Source organism: Natrix helvetica (genome assembly GCF_964273705.1).
Source record: "Natrix helvetica genome assembly, chromosome: Z".
Lineage (NCBI taxonomy): Eukaryota > Metazoa > Chordata > Lepidosauria > Squamata > Natricidae > Natrix > Natrix helvetica.
The window spans coordinates 71,701,648-71,724,168 of NC_138554.1; the positions used below are offsets into that span (position 1 = coordinate 71,701,648).

Consider the following 22,521-nt stretch of genomic DNA (forward strand, 5'->3'; position numbering starts at 1 on the left):
GAAACTGTTTGAGGCAAAGGCTATGACTCAAATACTAGTAGCTTTCATTTAGCAACTACAATTGGGATCAGCAGCGCTACTTGAGCAAACTGTCACTGTGAGAAAACACATGACCACAATTGTGCTTTCTTTTTCCATACTCCCATATCCTTTGACATGCTCATTCTGGCACTGGGATAATTAGCAAAAGGAAAATCTTTACATTCACTGGAGGGAAAGGTAGTGAACCAGTACACAATGGAAAGACATTTCAAAAATGATGTGCTGATGCCAGCAGTCCAAATAATCCTATATCAGTGATGGCGAACCTATGGCACGCGTGCCACAGGTGGCACGCGGAGCCATTTGTCAGGGCACGCAAGGCGCTGCTCTGTCAGCTGGCCAGCGCGCATGTGCACGCTGGCCAGCTGACTTCACCCTTTTTTAAAGCCATTTTTCATCCTCCCCAGGCTCCTATAGAGCCCCCCCCCCCGCATCCCCCCGGATGCCCTCTGGAGGTGTCAGGGAAGCTTCCGGATGGTCCCTGAAGCCTACGGAGCGCTCAAAACGATCCTCTGAGCAAACTGGAAGTGACTTCCGGTTTGTTCAGAGGGTCGTTTTGAGCGCTCCGAAGGCAACAGGGACTGTCTGGAGGCTTCCCTGATGCCTCCGGAGGGCATCCGTGGGGGGGCGAAGGCTGTTTTCACCCTCCCCAGGATCCTATAAAGCCTGGGGAGCCTGGGGAGGGCGAAAAAAGTATGTAAAAATGGGGGGGGAGCGCCTGTAGTGCGCGCATGTGTACTGGGGGTCGCGCATTGCATTATGTGTGCGGCACGCCTGCACACGACCCCCCTGCGCTCCCCCCACATGGCACGCGAGCCAAAAAAGTTTCGCCATCGCTGTCCTATATAAACAGGACTAGTGAATTCCCTATTGTGTGCTTACTCTCTTGTAAACCCTTTCTCTCCAATCTCTCTGATATGAGTGGGAGGGGGAACTCATGCAATTTCTATAGGCAGTCTCTTCTGTGCCTGATCCAGAGGAGGGTTCCAGCTGGTACCCACCACTATGGGTGTACCTGGACCAGAAATTTTCTGTACTTTTGTGTACATGGTCCATGGCAGCATGGTCACGCCCTGTAACAGTTTGCAACGTTTGCAAGGCACGTTTCAAAGAGAAGGAAGCGTGGGAGGGGCTTCTTCAGAGTACCTGAGGCAAGAGTGGCATTGAAGCCCTCTCTGAAGCAGCTGGAAAAGGTACATGTGGGGGGGGAGGAATTCAAACTTCATCCTCCTGATGCGGTGCGGGGCTTTGGGCAAAGGCTGGAGGGAAGGGCCCTGGCTCACTCACACTCTCTCCCTCGCTCCCTCCCTCCCTTGTGTAGTTTGATACAGCCTGCAGTCAGTGAAGCTGGGCGCGCACACGCACAGAAGTTGGATTGGATATCTCTCCCAATGGCTTGAAAGCAGCTCCTCTGCCATCCCCCCATTCCCCTACTGCCTTCCCCAAACACCTCCCCCATTGCAAATACAGCCTGCTATCTGGGTGGGAAATACATGTGGAAGCCCACAAAAAGGGGAGTTCGAAGCTTGTTATGGAAACAGGTTAGCTGATGAGACAGCCAAGGAGGCAGCACAAATGGGGGAGGAGGTGTTTGTTCTCATTCCAACTTTGGAATGGGATATCTCACCGTGTTTTACTGAAAAGAAGATGGCTGAAGAGAGGGCAACAAGATCAGCGAACCGGGATCACCTCAGCCAGTGCGGTGCGACCAGCAGCACTTCCACACCCTCCAGCAGTATCTTGATCACCTGGGGGATGAGGTTGAGAGGTGGGAAGGCGTAAAGAAAGCCGGGAGGCCAGCAGCATCGAACTGAGTCCATCCCTACCGATCTGGGGCACTGGAATCATGAAAAGAACCAGGGAAGATGGGTATTTGTTGGACTGGCAAACAGGTCTATTGTCGGAAGACTGAATCTCTCGGATAGCTGGTGAAAGAGAGATGGATGGAGATGCCATTCCGAGTTGCTGATTGTAGTTCTGCTCAGCTAGTCTGCAGACACGTTCTCCTCCCCCAAGATGTGATCCGCCCTCAGTGTCTCGAGGTGGCGTTCAGCCCAACGCCTGAGAGCCTCTGCCTCCAACATCAAGGCCATTGATCAGGTCCCGCCCTAATGGTTTATGTTCGCCTTGGTGGCAATGTTGTCCATCAGTATTAGGACAAACACACCTTCAATGTGCTGGCGGAAATGTCAAAGAGCAAGCCTGGCCACCCTGAGCTCCAGCCAGTTTATGTTGTGGGCGAGCTCCACTGGTGACCACCTGCCCTGCGTGAGTCTGAAGGTGAGTGCCCCAGCCATATAGGCTGGCATCCGTGATTATAACAAGGCGCTCTGGATCCCTGAAAAGAGATCCCCTTCTCAGTGTCGGTGACTGCCACCACCTGAGCCACCGGATGCCTCTTGGAGGAATGGTCACTACCGTCTTGGAGTTGCTGGTTTTGCATCGTTGAACCAGAAACAGGAACCACTGAAGCTCTCATGCATGCAGTCGAGCCCAGGGAACTACAGCAATGCACGAGATCAGCTTTCCAGCAGCTGGGATAGAGTCACGATAGAGGCTGATCTGGATGTCCTGATCTGTCGCACAAGGGAGGTTATGCTGTCCACTTGCTATTGCGTGAGGTAAACCTTGCAAGTGTTGGAGTCGATCACCATGCCCAGATGCTGAATTCTGGAGATTGGAATCAGGTGACTCTTCTCTCAATTAACAAAAAATCTGCTGCTCGAGGGTCCGAATGGTGAAGCTGAGGTCCCTATGTGCTTGTAGGACGGATGACGACTGCAGGAGGATGTCGTCCAGATAGCAGACAAGCCGAACAGGATGAGATCGGAGATGCGCTGCGACTGTGGCCAGAAGCTTCATGAATGCCCTTGGGGCCGATGAGAGGCCGAAAGGAAGGGCCTTGCACTGCTAATGGTGGTCTGCAAATTGGAACCTCAAGAACTTGCGATGCACTGGGTGAATGGGGATATGCAGATACGACTCCTTTAGGTCGATTGATGTCATGAGATCGTCCTGCCTGATGCAACTCAATATGGTCTGGAGTGACTGCATCTTGAGGTGTTTGTACGCTAGGTGGATGTTGAGTTTCTTGAGGTCCAGTATTGCTCTCAACCCCCCCCCCCATGCCTTGGGGACAAGGAAAGGGATTGAATAAAATCCTCTGCCCTCTTGAACCGAGGGTATCTGCTCTATGGCCACTATGTCCAGCAAATGTCTGATCTCCGCTTGCATCAGCTGGTGCTTGAAGAGCGATTTGGGAAGGGAACAGTGGACGAATGTCCACTGGGGCATCGAGAGAAACTCTAAGGTTAGGCCGTACCGAACTGTGTTCCAAATCCAAGCATCCGTCATTGTCTCCTTCCATTGGTCGGCATACAGTTGCAGTCTGCCCCCAATGGAAGGGGCCTGTGACGGTCACTTAGCCCATTGGAAGGAATGGTTGGAAAAAACCCCTCGGAATGACCTGCGATTTCCCTGCTGTCTGTTCTTATTCCTGAACGAAGACCTCTCATGAGAATGGTCCTGCGACTGGGTGTAAGGCCTGGTATATCCCCCAGAGGTAGAGGGGGCATCTGTACTACGAAAGGGATGTCTGCGAAAAAAGGAATCACCCTTACGGTCCGGCTTCTTGGTGACAGCTGGAAGGACCTTGCACTTGTCCTTGGACTCAATTAATACTGAGTCCAAGGCCCCCCCGAACAGCTTGCCTCCCTTGAAAGGGGCTGAAGTTAGCTTCCATTTTGCCTTCATGTCTGCCTGCCAGTGACGGAGCCACAGCAGGAGGCATGAGATGACATTGGAGGCAAGAGCCCTAGATGAGAATTTGGTGGAGTTAAGGGAGGCGTCGGCTGAATACTCTACCGCTGCGATTATTTTGTTAACATCCTGGCGAGATCTAGTGTCGCTAGCTGGGAGATTGGATAGTAACTTACGCAGTCAAAACAAGGCTGCCCTACTGAAATAGGAAGAAGAGGAGGCTTTCATGGCCCATGCAGTGGCCATATTAGTCTTATGACAAGCCTTCTCTGCCTTTTTGTCCTCAGCTTTTAAGTCCCTCCAGCAGATCAGCTGGGAGAACCGAGTTTGAGGTTAGAGCCACAATGGGATCATCTACCTGGGGGAGCTTTAGGAGGTCCTCCATTCCAGCCTCCATGGAGTAGAGTTTTTTATCTACTCCACTGGGATTAGCCATTTAACCTGACTGAGCCCATTGGTGCTGGAAAACATACAGGAAGAGCTGGGGAGTTGGAACCAAATCTTGAGGAGGAGGAGTCTCCTTAAAAAGACCTACCCCTGGATCTTGAGATCCGACAGGCACCTTATTGCCCTGGTCTGAGGAAGTCTTATCCGATTGTGCGGGAAACCCCATCTGAATAGATGTTGCCCTGGCTTTGGTAAGGATAGCCCAAAACATAGAGGGCTTGAACAAGCCCGAGAAGGCAGGAACATCAGGCGCCGGGTTCTCATCTTCCGACAAATCAGGCGCATCCTGAACACCCTCCTCACTGTCAGATGCTTTGCTGACGGCCAAGGAGACAAGAGGGGAGACCCTGCCCGATTGTGCCTGAGAGTCAGTGACCCTCGCCTTGGCTCTGGAAGAGGCAACGAGAGGCCCAGTTGCTGGATACCATCCGCGATCCCCTGAGATATAGCCTTTGCAACCACCTCCCTCATAGCTGGTGACAGGTCTGGGTGGGATCCTGATCCTGGGGCAAAGCTCTGGGCCCACACCCTGAGAGAGGAAGTTCCTCCTCCAGCAGGGAGCAAGTTTCATCCCTGTACTCCTCCTCCAGGGATGAGGCTAGAGACTTGGGGGATGCTCTAGAGGGATTTGGGGGGAAACCAAAGTCCTCCTCCTATACTACCGATGGAGCTTCCTCTGGAGGAGGCTCTGAAATGGCAGGAACAGCAGGAACCTCAGCAGGTGGAGGGGGTTCCCTGTCAAGCCCCTGGGTGCCCTGAGCTCTCTGAAATTGTTTTTCTAGAGCTCTCTGATGCCTCTCTGCTAGCCTCTCATCTGCCTTGGACACCCTTTCGGTCTTGGGCTGTTTGTGGTGTGCTGCACTGACACCCTTGGCTGCAAGATTGGGCCTGCTGCACTTACTGATGGGAGGCCCTGCCTGATCCTTGGCTTTGTCCATGCTCTTGTTGGCCATGCTTGAACTTTCAGACAATCCTCGATATATAGGAAAGTCACTTGGAGCGGATGAGACTTGGCCCAAATGGAATTGAAGAGCAGAGTCAATAAGCCCAGGCAGGGAATGCAGTTACAAAAATTAGCGCCAAATTGGAAGTCCCAGGGCGCTGCAGATCTGAGCTGCTGAGAGAAAAGCAGGGAATGGCCTGAGAAAGCAAACTCCCTGCAGCTGCTAGTTAGGCTCTTCCTGGGGAGGGGGAGGCCAGCCTGGAGACCCAGAGCAAGACTCCTCGATTAACACCCCTCCCAGTGGCATCTGCAAAGGACTAGACTGGGCAACAGGAAAAACAACTTGAATTTAAAAGTGTGCCTTTTTTACTGTCCAAAGTGGCCACTGCAATTTTGAAACGACACCGGGGCTGCTGTCAGCAATCTGGAGAGCTCAGAAGAGCCTCTGGGGCTAACGAGAGTCCTCTGACTGCTTGCTGAGGATCCTGATCTTCCTACCTTGCCCCTAGCTCACCAGCAGCCACTGAAGAGCCTCCCGGTGCAGCCTCAACTGCGTGTGAGCGCGGAAGGCTGTTTAACTCCAAGTTGCCTGGTCCACGCGTGAGGGAAGGCAAGAACTAAAGTAAAGGTTTTTCAAAGCAAAAACAACAAAACCTAATGCTATCTAAGTCTACACAGTGAAACAGAAAATAAGAAAAGGCTACACTATGCTAGTATGGAGAGTCCAGCTTGCTATCCAAGGACTGGAACTCCCCAATGCGTCCTTTTAGGGCGACTGGGTTTTTCAAACTGAACTCCAAAGGGAGCAGAAGGCATGGCTACACTAAAGATTTGAACTCAGTCCTTGGGCAGCAAGCTGAAGTTAACCCATGCTTGGACACTCCAAGCAGCACCTAGGAGAAGCCAGCAGTTGGTACTTTAAAGTACTTGTGGTGATTGTGGACCATCTGACCGGATGGCCAGAGGCCTTCCCCTGTACTTGAGCTAATGCACAGATGACTGTAAAAATCATATTGGAACAGATGACACCTAGATATGGGTTGGTGGAAACAATTGACAGTGATAGAGGTACACATTTTACATCACATGTAGTGAAACAGGTAATGGATCAATTGGGAATTGATTGGCAATATCACATTGCATTTTCTCCCAGTTCCTCTGGAAAAATTGAACGCATGAATTCAATCCTAAAGAACATTAAATAAATTAATGTTAGAGCTCCATTTGCCTTGGACTAAATGTTTACCTCTAGCTCTTCTACGTATAAGGACCAGTCCTAGAAAAGATGTGGAAATTTCTCCTTATGAGATTATGTTTGGATTGCCTTACACTGGAAGTATGAGAATGCCAAAGATAGAGCTTAAATATGTTTTTCTGAGAAAATATGTACAAAGACTGTCCCAGTGTTTTTCTCATTTAAGGTCAAAGGGACTATTGGTACAAACTTCTCCGCTTAATTTCCACATCCATAATTACAGAAGTGGTGACTGGGTCCTGATTAAGTCTTTGAAGGAGAAAGACCATTGGCTTACCTGAAGGGTCCTTTTCTGTGCACCGCGGGAGAGTCCAAGCAATGGGTTAATTCAGTCTGGTTGCCCTGGAACTGAGGAACTTTTTTCCTGACCACACCTCCTGGTGTGGCCACTCCCAGAATTTTGAGATGGTCTGGAACCGTGAGGATGGAGCGGAAGCGTCCAAGAAAGACAGTTCCTGTTGACATGAAGACTACGAATCCCTGGATGGATCATCCAGGGTGGGTTGGACTCTCCCGCGGTGCACAGAAAAGGACCCTTCAGGTAAGCCAATGGTCTTATTCCTGTGCACCGCTTGGAGAGTCCAAGCAATGGGACATACCCAAGTTATTGTCCATCTGGGCGGGCAGAAGTAGAGTCCCGGGATTCGGTCATAGACACAACTGCCTGGAGCACCCTCCTGCCGAAAGACACCTCAGCCGAGGCAAAGACGTCCAGTTTGTAATTCCTGATGAAGGGCGACGGTGAAGACCACGTGGCCACCCTGCAGATATCCACTATCGAGGCCTGGGTGGCCCAGGCTGCAAAAGTGGCCGCATTCCTAGTAGAGTGTGCAGTAATGCCTCGAGGCACTGACCTGGACTGGCTCTCGTAGGCAGAAGTGATGCAAACCCGTATCCACCTGCCTACTGTGGGAGACGAGACCTTCTTGCCCAAGGAACCTGCCTGGAATAAAATGAAGAGGGCCTCTGATCTACGGAACTCCGAGGTGTGGGCAATGTAAACCTTCAGAGCCCTTCTAATGTCCAGCTTGTGCCAGGTGCGCTCGCTAGGATGTGACAGGCGTGGGCAAAAGTTCGGTAAGATTATGTCCTGCGCCCTGTGGAACCAAGTGTTGATCTTTGGAATAAAGGCCAGGCCCAGTCTCAAAACCATCCTGTCGGGGTGGATGACACATAGGTCCTGGCGGATGGACAGGGCCGCCAGTTCTGAGATACGATGGGCGGACGTTATGGCAATGAGGAAGGCTGCCTTGAGGGTAAGATGGCGGAGAGACGCTGTACGAAGGGGTTCAAAAGGTGGAGAGGGGAGCGCCTGTAGAACCACAGACAGCTACCAGGTGAGGTAGCGGTGAACTGTGGGAGGGCGTAGGTTAGAGGCGTCCTTAAGGAAACAGCGCACCCTGGGGATCCTGCTGATGGGCAGGTTAGGATCGCCGGCCCAGATCTGGCGGTGGAGTGTGTTCGGAGCAAGACCCTTGTCGAGGCCTCCTTGTAGGAAATCCAAGACACGGGACACAGAGGCTGTGACTGGGTCAAAGTGCGAGTCCTCACACCATTTGGCAAAGGTAGCCCAGGAAGAGTCATAAATCCTCATTGTAGAAGGACATCTAGCCACTTGAATGGTGTGCACCACCTTCTCCGACAACCCTTCGCCCTTTAGCAGGTCCCTCTCAGTGCCAGACGGCCAGTTGGAGCCTCTGGGGCTCCGGATGGAGAATGGGCCCTTGGCTGAGGGAGACCTGATCCGGGGGAATCCGCCACGGAGGGGACACTGACAGGCTGATGAGGTCGGCGAACCATGATCTCCAGGGCCAACGAGGGGCCACGAGGATCACCTCCGCCCCCTCCGCGATGATCTTGTTGAGAACCTGCGGCAGCAGAGGAAGAGGGGGGAAGGCGTATAGCAGGCCCCGGGGCCAGCTGCATCCGTCCCCTCTGCCCCGGTGAGTGGAAGCGGGAAAAGAACCACTGGAGTTGTGCGTTTTCCCTGGATGCAAAGAGACCGACTGTCGGAGTGCTGAACCTGCGAGACAACTGGTGGAATAGAGCAGGGTCTAGCGTCCACTCCGCGGGGTCTATGGTGGTCCTGCTTAACCAGTCTGCCTGGGTGTTGTCCACTCCCGAGATGTGGTTGGATCAGAGAGATGCTAGATGATTTTCCACCCAGCGGCCCAGGGTCTCTGCTTCTCTCATCAGTTTCTTGGATCTGGTGCCGCCCTGGTGGTTGATGTGCGCCTTGGTGGCCATATTGTCCATCATTAATAGAACATGATGTTGGTGGATGGACTGGTGAAAGTGACGTAGGGCCAGCCTCGCGGCCCGCACTTCCAGAAGGTTGATGCTGTGGGTTGCCTCTGTTGGGGACCACTTGCCCTGAAACACGAGATGATCCATGTGTGTCCCCCAGCCGGCGAGACTGGTGTCCATGGTGATGACCAACCGGTCGGGCTCCTTGAACAGATGGCCTCTGAGGAGCGCTGATGACTTCCACCATCGGAGGGACCTCTTCACCGCCAGGGGTATGCGCACCAGCATGGGTGAGTTGCTCCTGGAGGCTCTCTGGTGGGGTAGGAGAAGCCATTGAAGTGCCCTGGAATGGAGACAGCCCCAGGGAACGATCGAGATGCAGGAGATCATTTTCCCCAACAGCTGCGACAGAATGACCACTGGATCTTGCCTCGAATGCATCACCTTGTGGGTCATGGACACCAGGCCCTCTAACCTGTCTTGGGAAAGGAACACCCTGCACAAGGAGATATCTATCACCGCCCCCAGGTGATTGAGTCTGGTGGTAGGAGTAAGGTGGCTTTTCTTCAGGTTTAGGGAAAAGCCGTGACTCCTGAGGGTCCTCATGGTGACGCGGAGGTCCCGCAAGGCTTGCCGCCTGGATGACAACTGGATGAGGATGTCATCCAGGTAGCATTGCAGGCTTATGGGTCTGCGCCTGAGCTGGGCCGCTACAACCGCCAAGACCTTCGTGCGCCTGAGCTGGGCGCCGCCGACAGGCCGAATGGAAGGGCCCTGTATTGGAAGTGTCGACCGGCATAAAAGAAGCGCAGGAACCTCCTGTGTTGGGGACGGATGTGGATGTGGATAGGCCTCATTTAGGTCGATAGAGGTGAGGAGGTCTCCCTGGCGGATCCCCGCCAGGATGGACTAGAGGGACTGCATCTTGAACCTCCGATAGGTGATATACCTGTTGAGGTTCTTGAGATCCAAGATGGCCCTCCACCCCCCACACCCCCGAATTCTTGGGTACCAGAAAAAGGATGGAGTAGAACCCCCTCCCTTCCTGGTCGGGGGGCACCTGCTCTGTTGCATTTATCTCCAGGAGATGGAGAATCTCCTGGTTCATAAGCTCCCTCTTTAGGGGACAGGAGGGAGTGGGACACCGGATGAAATTCCGAGGTAGAGGGGACAGGAATTCCAGGGAGAGGCCCTCCCTAACAATCTGGAGGACCCAGGCGTCCTCCGTGGTCTGGGCCCAATGGGAAGCAAACAGCTGGAGCCGAACCCCTATGGGTGATGTGTTCAGGCAGTCACTTGGACTTGCCGAACGGCCTGTTAGAGGCCCCACCACGGTTAAACTTGCGGAACCCAAACTGTTGCCTACCCCTGTCCCGAAAAGCGGGTCTGTCCTGAACTCTATCCCCCGATTGGCCGGATGGTCTATTGGGGGGAGTGAAGGCGGAAGAAGTGGGGGGCTCTGAGGAACGAAAGGACTGCCTTCTGGGATAAGGAATGGACATGCGGTCCTGTTTCTTGGATAACGATGGCAGAACCTTCCTCTTATCCTTTGACTTAATGAGGAAAGGATCCAGAACCTCCCCAAACAATTTGGACCCCTTGAAGGGGGCGGAAGCCAACTTCCATTTATTTTTCTGATCTGCCTGCCAATGGTGAAGACAAATCAAGCGGGCGGGATGTAACGTTGGACGCCAGGGCCCTTGATGCGAACTTGCTGGCATTAAGGGATGCATCAGCAGCATACTGGGAAGCCACAATAATCTTGGATATATCCTGGCGGAGGCACATGTCCCCTGCCGGGAGCTTGGTCAATAGCTCGTGCAGCCAAATGATGGAGGCCCTATTGAAAAAAGATGTGGAAGAAGACGCCTTAATGGCCCAAGCAGCCGCAAGATGAGTCTTGTGGCAAGACTTCTCCGCCTTTTTATCCTCCGCCTTAAGGCCCTCCAACAGATCTGCGGGGAGGGAGGAATTGGAGGTAAAGGCGGCTATGGGTGGATCCTCCTGGGCAGGTTCCATAGTGTACAGTTTCTTGTCCGCTCTGCTAGGAGAAGACAATGTGGCTGGTTTGGTCCACTGACATTGGATAAGATCTAGGAACAACCCAGGGACCGGCACCAGTTCCTGCTGAGGAGTAGGAATATCGAACATGGCCACATTAGGGTTGACCGGAGTTGAGTCAGCTGGGGCCTGAGCGGGCTTGGGTTTGATCCCTACCCTGGTAGCAGCCTTAACCTTGTGGAGTATAGAATTAAAGAGACTTGGCTTAAAGAGCCCTGAGAATGCAGGAGTATCAGGCGGGAGGTTCTCATCCTCCGAGAGCTCCTGTCCTTCCTGGTAAACACCTAGGTAAGGAAATCCAAGGAGAAGTAGGAAGGGAGTAGATTATAGGAAAAAAGAAGGAAATATTAGGAGAATCCAAGCCAAAGGGAGAAATTCAGCTGGAGCTCACAGAGAAACAATCCGAACCGGGTAGACTGAGGAAAAATTCTGGGAGTGGCCACACCAGGAGGTGTGGTCAGGAAAAAAGTTCCTCAATCCCAGGGCAACCAGACTGAATTAATGTATTGCTTGGACTCTTCAAGCAGTGCACAGGAAAAGAAATTTCAGCCGGTGTGGGAAGGCCGATTCCAAGTAGTTGACAACTGAACCAGCCGCGCAGACAAAAGAGAAAGGCTGGGTTCATTACTCCAGAGTGAAGGGACCAGTGGATGCACCTTAAAGATGAACTGAGTTACCAATTGCATCTAACCTATTGAAGCAAGCTTTTTGAAGACCGGCGTTAGATTAGCTTATGGAACATTGGGTGTGGAAATTGCTTATTTGGCTGGGGGTAATAAATTTCTTTATTGTGCTTTTGCTTTTGCTCAGAAAAGAATTGGCAGAGTAGTTGATATCTATGTTGTGTCCAATGAATGTAAGCCTTGTCAGCTTTCAGCCAGTACAGACTCTGGACGTTTAAGGTTAATCATTTTTGTTTTACACATACCTTAAATAAGGGAGGGGAGGCCTAGTTCATTGGGACAATGTAGTTTACAGTGACATTAGTGGTAGTGGTTGCCTTGTTGGATGTCTGTCAGGTAGGAATGGAGCCTGTCTGGGTGCTACCCAGTTTTCCTCACACATAGCATCAGTTATGCTTCAATTCTGAGCCAGACAGTGAATATTCACAAGTGCAGATACAGGTATCACTAATTGAAACCACTGCTGATGCTGAAATGTGCATCAGGTCAAATTTTGAGGAAGGTATATGTTTGGGTAGATATCCAGGATGTAACCGGACCTATGATATTGTTACCAGGTATACTGAGCTATCACACAAGATGGAAGCTATACATGAGCAATGCACAGAAGGGTATGGGAATTATACCCCTGCATATAAAAGATTTAGAATCATTGAAGAAGCTTTATTTCTATTCTATTCTATTTCCGTTTTCCTGGCATTCAGCCCAGCAACCAAGTCATGGCATGCATATTTGGAAAGATTCAAGTGTTTTTTAGAAGCCCATGATTTTATGGAGTTGTTGAGTGGGCGCAAAAGGGGCTATTTTTTGAGTTCCTGTCACCCCAAAATGTTTGGCACAGCTTGAGCCTTGGTTCTCCTGCAACCTATGCACACTGTGCCATGGGAGACACTGCTTGAAAAATTGAAAAACCATTACAGCCCGGCTCCCTCACACATGTGTTCCGGCAGTGGACCCAGAGGGATAGCAAAACCATAAATCAGTATATAACATCCCTTTGAACAGCTGTCCTCTACTGTGAGTTCTGTGATTTAGATGAGGCATTGCTAGACCAGCTAGTATGAGGAGTTAAAGACATGAGGCTTCAGCGCCACTTGTTAGCCCGCACCAAACTCAATTAACAGTCAGCCATGGATGACGTCCGAGCTTTGGAGAGGTCCAACAGGTTTACGGTGGAAATCCAAAGATTCTAGCCAATGGTTCTGCCTCCCGGCAGACCTGTCACTGTGAACCAACACGAGGTTGTCCAAAATGACTCAACTGAGGAAGAGGATAATATCAGCCACCTCAGAACAACCTCTGGCAAGCTTTGGACTCCTGCCACCAAATCGCCTCAGGCAGGGTGCATGGGTTGTGGTGGGAACCAGCTCAGGGTGACTTGCAAGGTCAAGTCCGCCATTTGCAGAAGGTGCAGAAAGAAAGGGCACTTAGCCAACATCTACTGGGCTACCCTGCCAGCCAATGATATGTCACTAGACCAGCTCAGTGCCGAAGATTCAACAAAAAGGCAGGAAGACCATGAGATGACTGTTTTGCCATGAATCCTGACAGCAACCACTCTGGCTGGGCAGTCAGCAATGTCACAACAGACATCAGCAGCCACAAGATTCACCTCACCATTCACATAGAGGGTGCCCTATGCAAGATGGAAGTGGACACAGGCTCTTTTAAGTCCATTGTGTCTTGGAGCACCCTGCTACCATCCCTTTCCAAAAGACGCCTCTCCAGCTATGCAACTATCAAGGAAATCACATTCCCGTTGCAGGAACTGGCTCTTTCCTTATTGAACACGACCAATTTAATAGCTACCTACCACTCATCATCATCAGCAACCCCTTGCCTAGCTTACTGGGGTTGGACTGGTTTGGTGCCCTCAGCATCTCCATTGCTGGTATCCATATAACTACCACAGACGACTTCGAAGGGCTGACCAGGGAGTTCACGGAGGTCTTTGAGGAGTCACTTGGTAATTATAAGGGGAACCCCTATCTCCTTTAATTTGGATCCCCAAGTTGCCCCTATAAGCTTAATAGCCCAGTGGGTGCCCTTCGCCCTGTGGGCTAAAGTGGAGGTGGAACTGGGTAAATTAATTGCCCAAGGTGTCCTAGAGCCAGCAACCATTCCAAATGGGAGACTCCCATTGTTATTCCTTTGAAGGCTGATGGATCCATTAGGATCTGCGCCAACTACAAGTGCTCAATTAATAAAGCCTTGCAGTAAAACCCCTATCCTGTCCCCGTAGTGCAGCACCTTCTCCACTCCCTGGGACAAGGTAGCATTTTGCAAAGCTGGATCTGGTGCAGCCTACCAGCAGCTCCCCATTGATGACACGACAGCAGAAGTGCAAACAATCACAACTCATTGGGGAGCTTTCAGGTGCTGTTGCCTCCAGTTTGGAGTGAGTATGGCCCCGGGAATATTTCAGAGCCTCATGGAGTGGCTGCTCCAAGGGCTCCCCGGGGTTGTCCCTTATTTCTATGATGTTCTGATTTCTGCCAGCTGTCAATCAGAATTCATCAAAAAGCAAAGGACATTTCCAAAGAGCTGGGCTTAAACTTAAGCACAGCAAATGCAGAATTGGGATTCCTAGAGTTGAATTCCTAGGTTACCTCATTGATAACAAGGGGTTACATCCAACCCCTTCCAAGGTTGAGGTCATCAAGAAAGCTCCAGCTCCTGCCAATACGGCGGACTTGCAGGCATTCCTGGGGCTATTAAATTTTTATGCTATATTTTTGCCGCATAAAGCTTCAATTGCCGAGCCTCTCCACAGGTTACTAAACAGTTCAGAGACCTGGAAATGGAGAAGACATGAAGCTGAGGCTTTTGCAGCTGTCAAAGACCTCCTGACATCATCGGCAGTGTTTGTCCAGTATAGTGACAAGCTGCCACTGACATTGGCCTATGATGCCTCCCTCTATGGAACAGGAGCCTTTTTAAGGCATAAGCTCCCTAATGGGGCAGAGACTCCTATTGCATATTTCTTGAGAACTTCTTTATCTATGGGTGAGAGAAATTACAGGCAGATAGATAAAAAGGCACTCGCAGTGGTGGCTGGAATCAAGAGAATCCTTGACTACCTCTATGGCCGTTCCTTTCAACTAATCACCGATCACAAACCACTTTTGGGCCTCCTATCGGGTGACCGGCAAGCCCCCCCCCCATGATACTGTCACCTCGCATGTCCAGGTGGACAGTATTTCTGGTGGCCTACACCCACCAGTTCATTTATCAGCCTGGCAAACAATTAAGACACGCCAATGCCCTTAGCCACTGTCCCCTCCCCACTGCTGTACAGGATCTGGCTCCCATCTCTACGGTCCTCTTGATTGATGACCTCAAGGCATGCCTTTCAGCGGTTGACATTGCGCAACACTCCAGTAAAGACAGGGTTATCATGCAAGTCTTAGACTGGATGCACAGGGGGTGACCACAGGCCAGGTGGTCTAAATTCCTGCCTTACTGTAGAAGACAGTAGGAGCTTTCATTGCTGAAAGGCTGCCTGCTGTGGGGAAATAGAGTGGTAGTGCCCTTGGAGTTACACAAGTAGGTCCTTGAGTGCTTACACAAAGGCTATCCAGCATTATCCAGATGAAGGCCCCAGGCCTAAGTTATGCCTGGTGTCCTATTTAGATTTGGCCCTTACGGAGTGGGTAGCCAAATGCCAACCCTGCTAGTTGCCCCATCCAGCGCCACCAGCTGCACCTGTCAGGGAGTGGGACATGCCCTGAGGACCGTGGTCATGAATTAATGTAGATTTCACAGGCCCGTTCCCGGGACAGTCCATCCTGGTAGTGGTGGATACCTATCTCAAATGGGTAGAGCTGGCACTCTGGCGTCCACCACTTCTGAGGCCACAATCCAGGTTTTGCAAAGACTATTTGCCACTCATGAGCTGCCGGACATCCTAGTCACCGATAATGGGCCACCATGTTTCAAATGTTCCTAGCGAGGCATGGCATCCACCATGGCCTAACCATCCCTTTTCACCTGGCCGGTAATGGCCGAGCCAAACGCACTGTCTGTTTGGCCAAAGAAGTCCTAGGGAGAATGGGACCCAGGAACTGGCCTGAGAAAATAGCCACTTTCCTCTTAGTCCAACATTCAACTCCCTGCTAGGTCACTAATAGAAGCCCCGCTGAAATGCTTATGTGACGATGGCTCTGGACTACCCTGGACCTTTACGTCCCAGCTACACAACTGACAATCCACACAACTTGGACAGTCACACCAAGACATTTGTAATCAGGGACTGGGTATATGCCCAGAACTTTGCGGGCAAGCCGCATTAGTTATCAGGCCAGATCACCCACATAACTGGACCCTGCTCTTACAGGGTCCTGCTGGAGGATGGCCGGCAATGGTGGTGCCACATTAACCAGTTGCGGAGCCGCATCACCAGTGGAACCAGAGATGCTAACGGCAAGTCCCAGCTCAACGAATCACCTAATGCCGCCTACCGGCACAACCTCAATCCTTCCATAGACACCCCAAGGCCAGCACCTGAAGCGTTCTCGTCACAGGACTTACCTTTTGCATCAGGCCTGCCTATGGGAGTGGAGCCTCCAGTGGAGGTTGTCACGCAGTCTCCAGCTACTCTGGAGGAAGAGCCAGGACATCCTCCTCCTTCAACAGCCGTCCCAGAACTGAGACACTCAGGGCAGAGCCGACGGCAACCCACCTACTTACAAAACTATGCATGTGTGATCCAGAAGAGAAGGAGTGCTAAGTCCTTGCACTTACGATTCTGTCAAAGCCAGCTGGCCCAGAGGCTGTGCTGATTAGTCAAGACGTGCCAGCCTCCAGGCGGAAGATTGCAGCATGGTGATTGGTTGCTCTGTCTGACAGCTGCTATATAAAGAGCTGTCAGATGGAAAGAGAGTAGTTGCCGGTTTTCTGGAGTTGCCTTTTGTGTACCCCTTATTTCAACTCTGAATTACAAATATTCTTCTCAGTCATGATCACACACTACACTAAGCCACAATGTTTTTATTCATATTTGGTTTAGCATGATACATAAGCCAATCAGTCTGGTTTGAAAATAATTACGTAGATCAATGATTCAAAACCAGATAATTGTGCTGTACTCATTGAACTATGGCAAAGTAAGCATGACTTTTTATAATGCATGTACCAAGACATTTTTTTTAAATAAGGGGAAAGGTATCATTGGTCTAAATATAATAGCAATTTTCCGGAGCTAGGAAATGAGAGAATTTTTCAATAATCATGACCCATGGCTGCAAAATCAAATGAAGCAAAATCTTTGTATTTGTTTATATTAAGTATAATTACATGTGTAATCACTATTATTACTAATTACTGGTTTTACTCGCTTCATTAAGGATTTCCAGTATTTTTCAAAGAGCAGAATTGGCAATGATAGCTAAGCTGTAAAAAGATAAATTGTCTGTGATTAGTGAAATTATTTCTGCAGTATAGACACAAAGGAGAGCTGGAAAATGCTTGAATATGCTCCCATCTGTCATGACATTTAGGTTCTGAGAATATAAATTGCATCTTGCCTTTTGAAATACCATTAATGTACCAAGACTTCTAAATATTTTACAACCTTTCAAGCAGGAAGACAAAATAATGCTCATTATCAAACACTGTTCAGATTTGAAAATATATTGGGTTTTTTTTTTCTATTCTAAGAAAGAAATCCATACTAATGATTAGAGGGCATTAAAGCAGATGTTGTAAAAATATAATTTCAGAATTCATTCACTTGCACAGAAAAATGTGTGTGTGTGTGTGTGTGTGTGTGTGTGTACACGTGTCTGATTATGTCTGTTATTATGTCTGCTTACATTCCCTTAGCACTTTTTCTCAAATAACTGAAGAGAACATAGAATTTGGATTATTCTGTGTTTAAACCATGAAGTATGTTCACATACTTGACGTATTTAGCTTTAGTTACCAAAGTAGTCACATATTCAGCGTTACCTACCAAATAAATTAAATTCCATACTGTGTAGTTAAACTGCCTGGCAGTTTAACACTATACTGAGAGCCAGAAGGTAAAACCAGATAACAAAGTCAGAGCAGTGTTTCAAGGGGCTTTTTAAATGCTTTCAGTAGTATTACTGTAACTCAACTAACTTTGTCAATTTAATGTGTAAGCTTCCATATAGGCATATATTGTAAAAGATCTATGGTAAGATGGGGAAATGATTTCATTCACATTATTTCCTTTTTTGTAATTACTTGTGCACAGGAATGCAAACAGTATATTCAAATATCTTTTAAAAATTTGATTCATTCCAAATGGTCTTTTTCTTCAAAACTGACAATCATAACTACTGACAAAAAAGATATGAAAAAGAAATAGCAATGCTATTTGTACACTGTTGCACTGGATGAACTGTACATTTTCCTTCGTGTTCAGTAAATAATTGAACACAGAAATTTCAATATATATTAGTGTTTAAACAAGAGTTGTGTCTATAGTGTAAAATAAGAAACTAGCAAGACAACATATCAAATTCATCACCTTTTTACTTAAATTTTGCATGCAAAATTTAGGAAGTATATCTGGAACAAGGCCAGGTATTCTGTATCTGGAACCATTATGCAAGTCAGCAGCCTCTTCAGTGACTATGCTGTTTCAAGGAATATTATTATGTATTACGAGTTTGTTCATTATCTTTTAAAATGGCAATAAGGGTCAGAATGCTTCGTGTTTATTATTTTATTTTATTATTAAACTTTTGGTTTTTATTTATTATTAAATTTTTATGCATTCCATCCCCTGCACAAGGTGACGCATACCAGTTTTACCAAAGTCAGAATTATTAACAAACCTTAAAAATTCTCAAGCAGAAATAAAAAATATTCATTGTTCTTAGGCATGCTAGGAACTGTGAAGAAAGATGAACATTTGTTTAAGATTGGAGTTTAGAATTTAGAGAAACATATCTTAATGTTCCTCTTACTAATGGAATGGAATTAATAGCAATAAGAATGAACAAACAGAGTAAAGAGTACTTTTAAAAAGAAATGTTTGTAAAGTTGTCTGTTTTCTTTTCACCCTATCTTAACTCCCTTGATGGCAATTTCATGACTTGTTTTGGTTTTCACATTAACCGAAAAACTTAATTGCTGATGAAAACTTGAATTCACTTAGCAACTGCTTCAAAAAGAATATTTCAGCAACTTTTCCTTTTTTTTATCCCACAAAACTAGCTTTCTTTTATAAACATTCACTTTTATACTCAAATAAAAATCTGGTCATTTTAAATATACTCAGCCAAATCTAAAAGTGACAATAAAGTTGTGCTTGTGTACAAATGAATACAGGATATGTAAAAAAATAGATTTGTGTATCATTGTACAGATACTGGTTTATAAGGGATTGCATGGAAATAAGCCAATTAACACCAAAAGATGCAGCATTTTGAATTAGGGAAACAGAAAACGAGAATGGAACACAGAGGTCAATGCTTTATCAATTACTGCGTGAGAATAATTTTTTTCCCTTTTTGTCCTAATCTGAGAGGTATTTTGATATTTTTCTTTCTCTTCAAAACTTGTTTTCCAATCAAATGTGTTATTGCTCACTTTATTACTTGTCTATACAGTTTTTTTTAACAATAGCACAGAACTTCTTTCCCATTGCTTTCTTCTGAGATTTTTTTTTCAACTTCTCAGACTTGCCTAGAACCACTTGCTAAACATACTAAACCTAATCCAGAGCTTTTAGTACTGTTTTTCCCATGATTTCCCATGATTTTCCTATGAATGGCCATTTCAACAAATGCAATCAGAGGCAACACATAAAAAAGAATGCTGCTTACCAAATGTCAGAAAATCTAAATGATTCATACAATTATGGATGTAAACCCATCCTTTTCTATATGGAATAGGATAACTTGCCATGGCCAACCTACCATTGCCAACTTGCCCCAGGACAACTCACTGTGGCTAAGTCACCATGGGACAATTTGCCACAGGACAATTCAACAATTTAAATTAATTATTTAAAATAGTTTTAAAATATTTTAATTTTTGTTATTTACACATCATTTTGTTCTTCCTTTTGCATTATTTTTAAAATTATTCTATTCCACCATTTCTTCAATATTAGCATAACTCTTATCTCCAGGGCAGCGCGTTGGCCATGGAGAGTTATCCTGCAGTGTCTTGGCTGCAGCTAGTTGGCTGTAAAAAGTTGGCTATGGCAAGATGGTTCAGCAAGCTGTCCTAGACACTTTCTATATGAATCCATGTTTTATATACATACAAAGGAGTGGGGTTTCAATTCAGTTGTAGAAAAAAAATTTCTAATACACTTTTCAACATATAGGGTTACAAATTGATCACTATGAGGAACTCTTGGGGTCCCACAATGCTCTAAGATGGAACCCCAAATTCCATTAGTTACAGAACATTTCTTACATTTTAGGGAGCAGATCTGTAAACACAACCCTCCCTCTGGAAGTAATGGAAGCAAGAACAACAGGATTTGCATAATACTAAACTAGGAGTATTTGACAAAATACAGACAGCAAAGCATTTTGTAACTCTGCTGCCACAGTCATAATCAGGATACTGAGGTTTGCTATGCTTACCAACCCCCTGTCTCTGCTGGCTGTTCCACACTTATTATGTTATCTTAGGCAATTAATTGCCTTTGCTTCTTTATGGGTATGTATTAGCCCTGTAGCAAGACATCATCAGGGTGTTTTTTTACAAGTTTAAAGACTTGGCTGGGTCTGGGTCTTCAGACTCCTAAATGGCTACCAGTCGTTTGATTATATTTATACCACTAACTTCAAGAGTGCAGCCATGATGTTTCCAAATAAAGAATGGTATAATTTTTTTTATCAGAGTTGGCACTTTGTTTGAAATGTTGGATACTATAAACTGTAAATTGGATAATCAAAAGCAGAAAAGAAACTTACAGCAAACATGGAATATAAAGAATGCTGACCACAAACTCAGTCCAAGACTTTCTTTAGACACACAAAATGCAGATGTATATTCAGGAAGGTCTGTGTATGTCTGTATATATTTACATCAGTGTTCCATATTACAAAGCAAAACTGAAGTTCTCAGTTTCATAAGCAGATTTCCAGCAGAGCAGCAGTAGAATAAGAAACCAAGATTACTCGTGTAAATCTCTTGATCAAAGCAAAAATCTTTTTTTTTTCAGAAAAAGAAAAAAATCTATAATAAAAATTGCTGAAGAGTAAAGTTTCTTGCTTAATGTCAGTTTGCAGAATTTGGAATGGCCTGAATCCCTTGTTCGTTTGGTCTCAACTGGCTACAATTAGAGGCAGGGATGATATTAAAAACGTTCAAGAAATATTTTCTAGCCACAACAGAAGATGCAGATCAGTTTCATAATTGGAAACAAATCCAGAAACCACTTCCTTTTTTTTACTGTCATCTAAAACTATTGTTTAGATGTTGAAGCTAAAAAGACTGGAAATGACAATTATAAATCATGTAAGCCAGGAAAAAGTTCAAAGACATTTTGTATCAAGGGTAAAAAGTTCATAGACAAGGAACAACTGTATGCAAGTTCATGCTGGATGCCAACATCCATTAATTTAGGATCCATGTTCAAGATAGATTTTGATTTCATTTTCTTGCAAATAAGACATTACTTCTAGGTAGTGACTACTGGTACTAAATGAGACTACCACTCTATAAAGCCTAAGTAAGACCACACCTAGAATACTCCATCCAGTTTTGATCACCACACTATAAAAAGATGTTGAGACTCTAGAAAGAGTGCAGAGAAGAGTAACCAAGATGATTAGGGGACTGGAGACTAAAACATATGATGAACGATTGCAGGAACGGGCATGGCTAGTCTAGTGAAGAGAAAGACCAGGGGAGATATGATAGCAGTGTTTCAATATTTGAGCGGCTGCCATAGTGAGGAAGTGGTCAAGCTATTTTCCAAAGCACCTGAAGGCCAGACAAGGAATAATGGATGGAAACTGAACAAGGAGAGATTCAACCTGGAAATAAGGAGAAATTTTCTAACGCATTTTCTAACACTGAGAGCAATCAACCAATGGAACAGCTTGCCTTCAGAAGTTGTGCAGCTTCATCACTGGAAGCTTTCAAGAAGAGACTGGACTGCCATCTGTCAGAAATGGTATAGAGTCTCCTATTTGGGTGGGGGTGGACTAAATGACCTACAAAGTCCCATCCAACTCTGTTAATCTGTTACTTAACTATTCTCTTGCTGACTATTTACTATTCTCTTACTTTATAAGAGTGTAAGGCATTATTTTTACTTGTTTTACTTCAATTTTTTTTTAAAAATCATAATTTATGGATTAACAACATTTTAAATCCAAAATGTTCCCTATAGATTACTTTTAACTTCACAAAATTAAAATTTGGCAAGATTTTGGTGATCGCACCACAACTTCTCTACTTAGAACCCAAATCATGAGATTTTTTTAAAAAGTTACTTTAATTTTCATTTTGGAAGATAAATCCATACTATGGCCAAAATGCTGTCTATTCTTATATAAATTTAGAAAAAATATCAAATTAGATACAACATCTTTAAAATGCAAGAATTTGTAAAAGAAAAGTAACAGTTACACAATTGAATATAACATTCATAAATGAAGGCACTTGCTACCAGATTCTTGAGGAAAAGGTGCACTGGACTAAAAAAACTCAAAAAAACCCTTAAAAGCCAGCTCTTTTCTTATTTTTATCATGAATCATAAAAGTAAAATATATATACATAGCTGGATGGAGGGGAATATACACCAAACTTTTATATGAAGATTTCACAAGGCCCATGTCTCTGTCTTCCTATTTTCAACCTTCCTGAATCAAAATGGCTCTTTTTGAGTTCTAGTCAGACTTCTTACCAAAACTAAAGATATCTAAATACTGTTATTATGAAGAGCAGACTTACAATCATTAGGACACTAATTCCCATTTATGATCATTTGTGTAATATTATAAACATGCTAATCCCATAAAGTTTTCATTGCATTGGTGGCAGGATTCTTCTTCTTTGAACTGAAGAAATCAGGTAGTCCTCAATGTATGATCATCACTAGGACCAAAGCTTCTACCGCTAAGCAATATAGTCATCAAAT

General features: G+C 46.5%; 1 protein-coding gene across 5 annotated transcripts in view; it reads right to left on the reverse strand.

Moving 5' to 3' along the window:
* SUGCT (succinyl-CoA:glutarate-CoA transferase) overlaps window positions 1-22,521 on the reverse strand; it is a 337,147-nt gene that overhangs the window by 243,742 nt on the left and 70,884 nt on the right. The gene's annotated exons all lie outside the window — the stretch shown is intronic.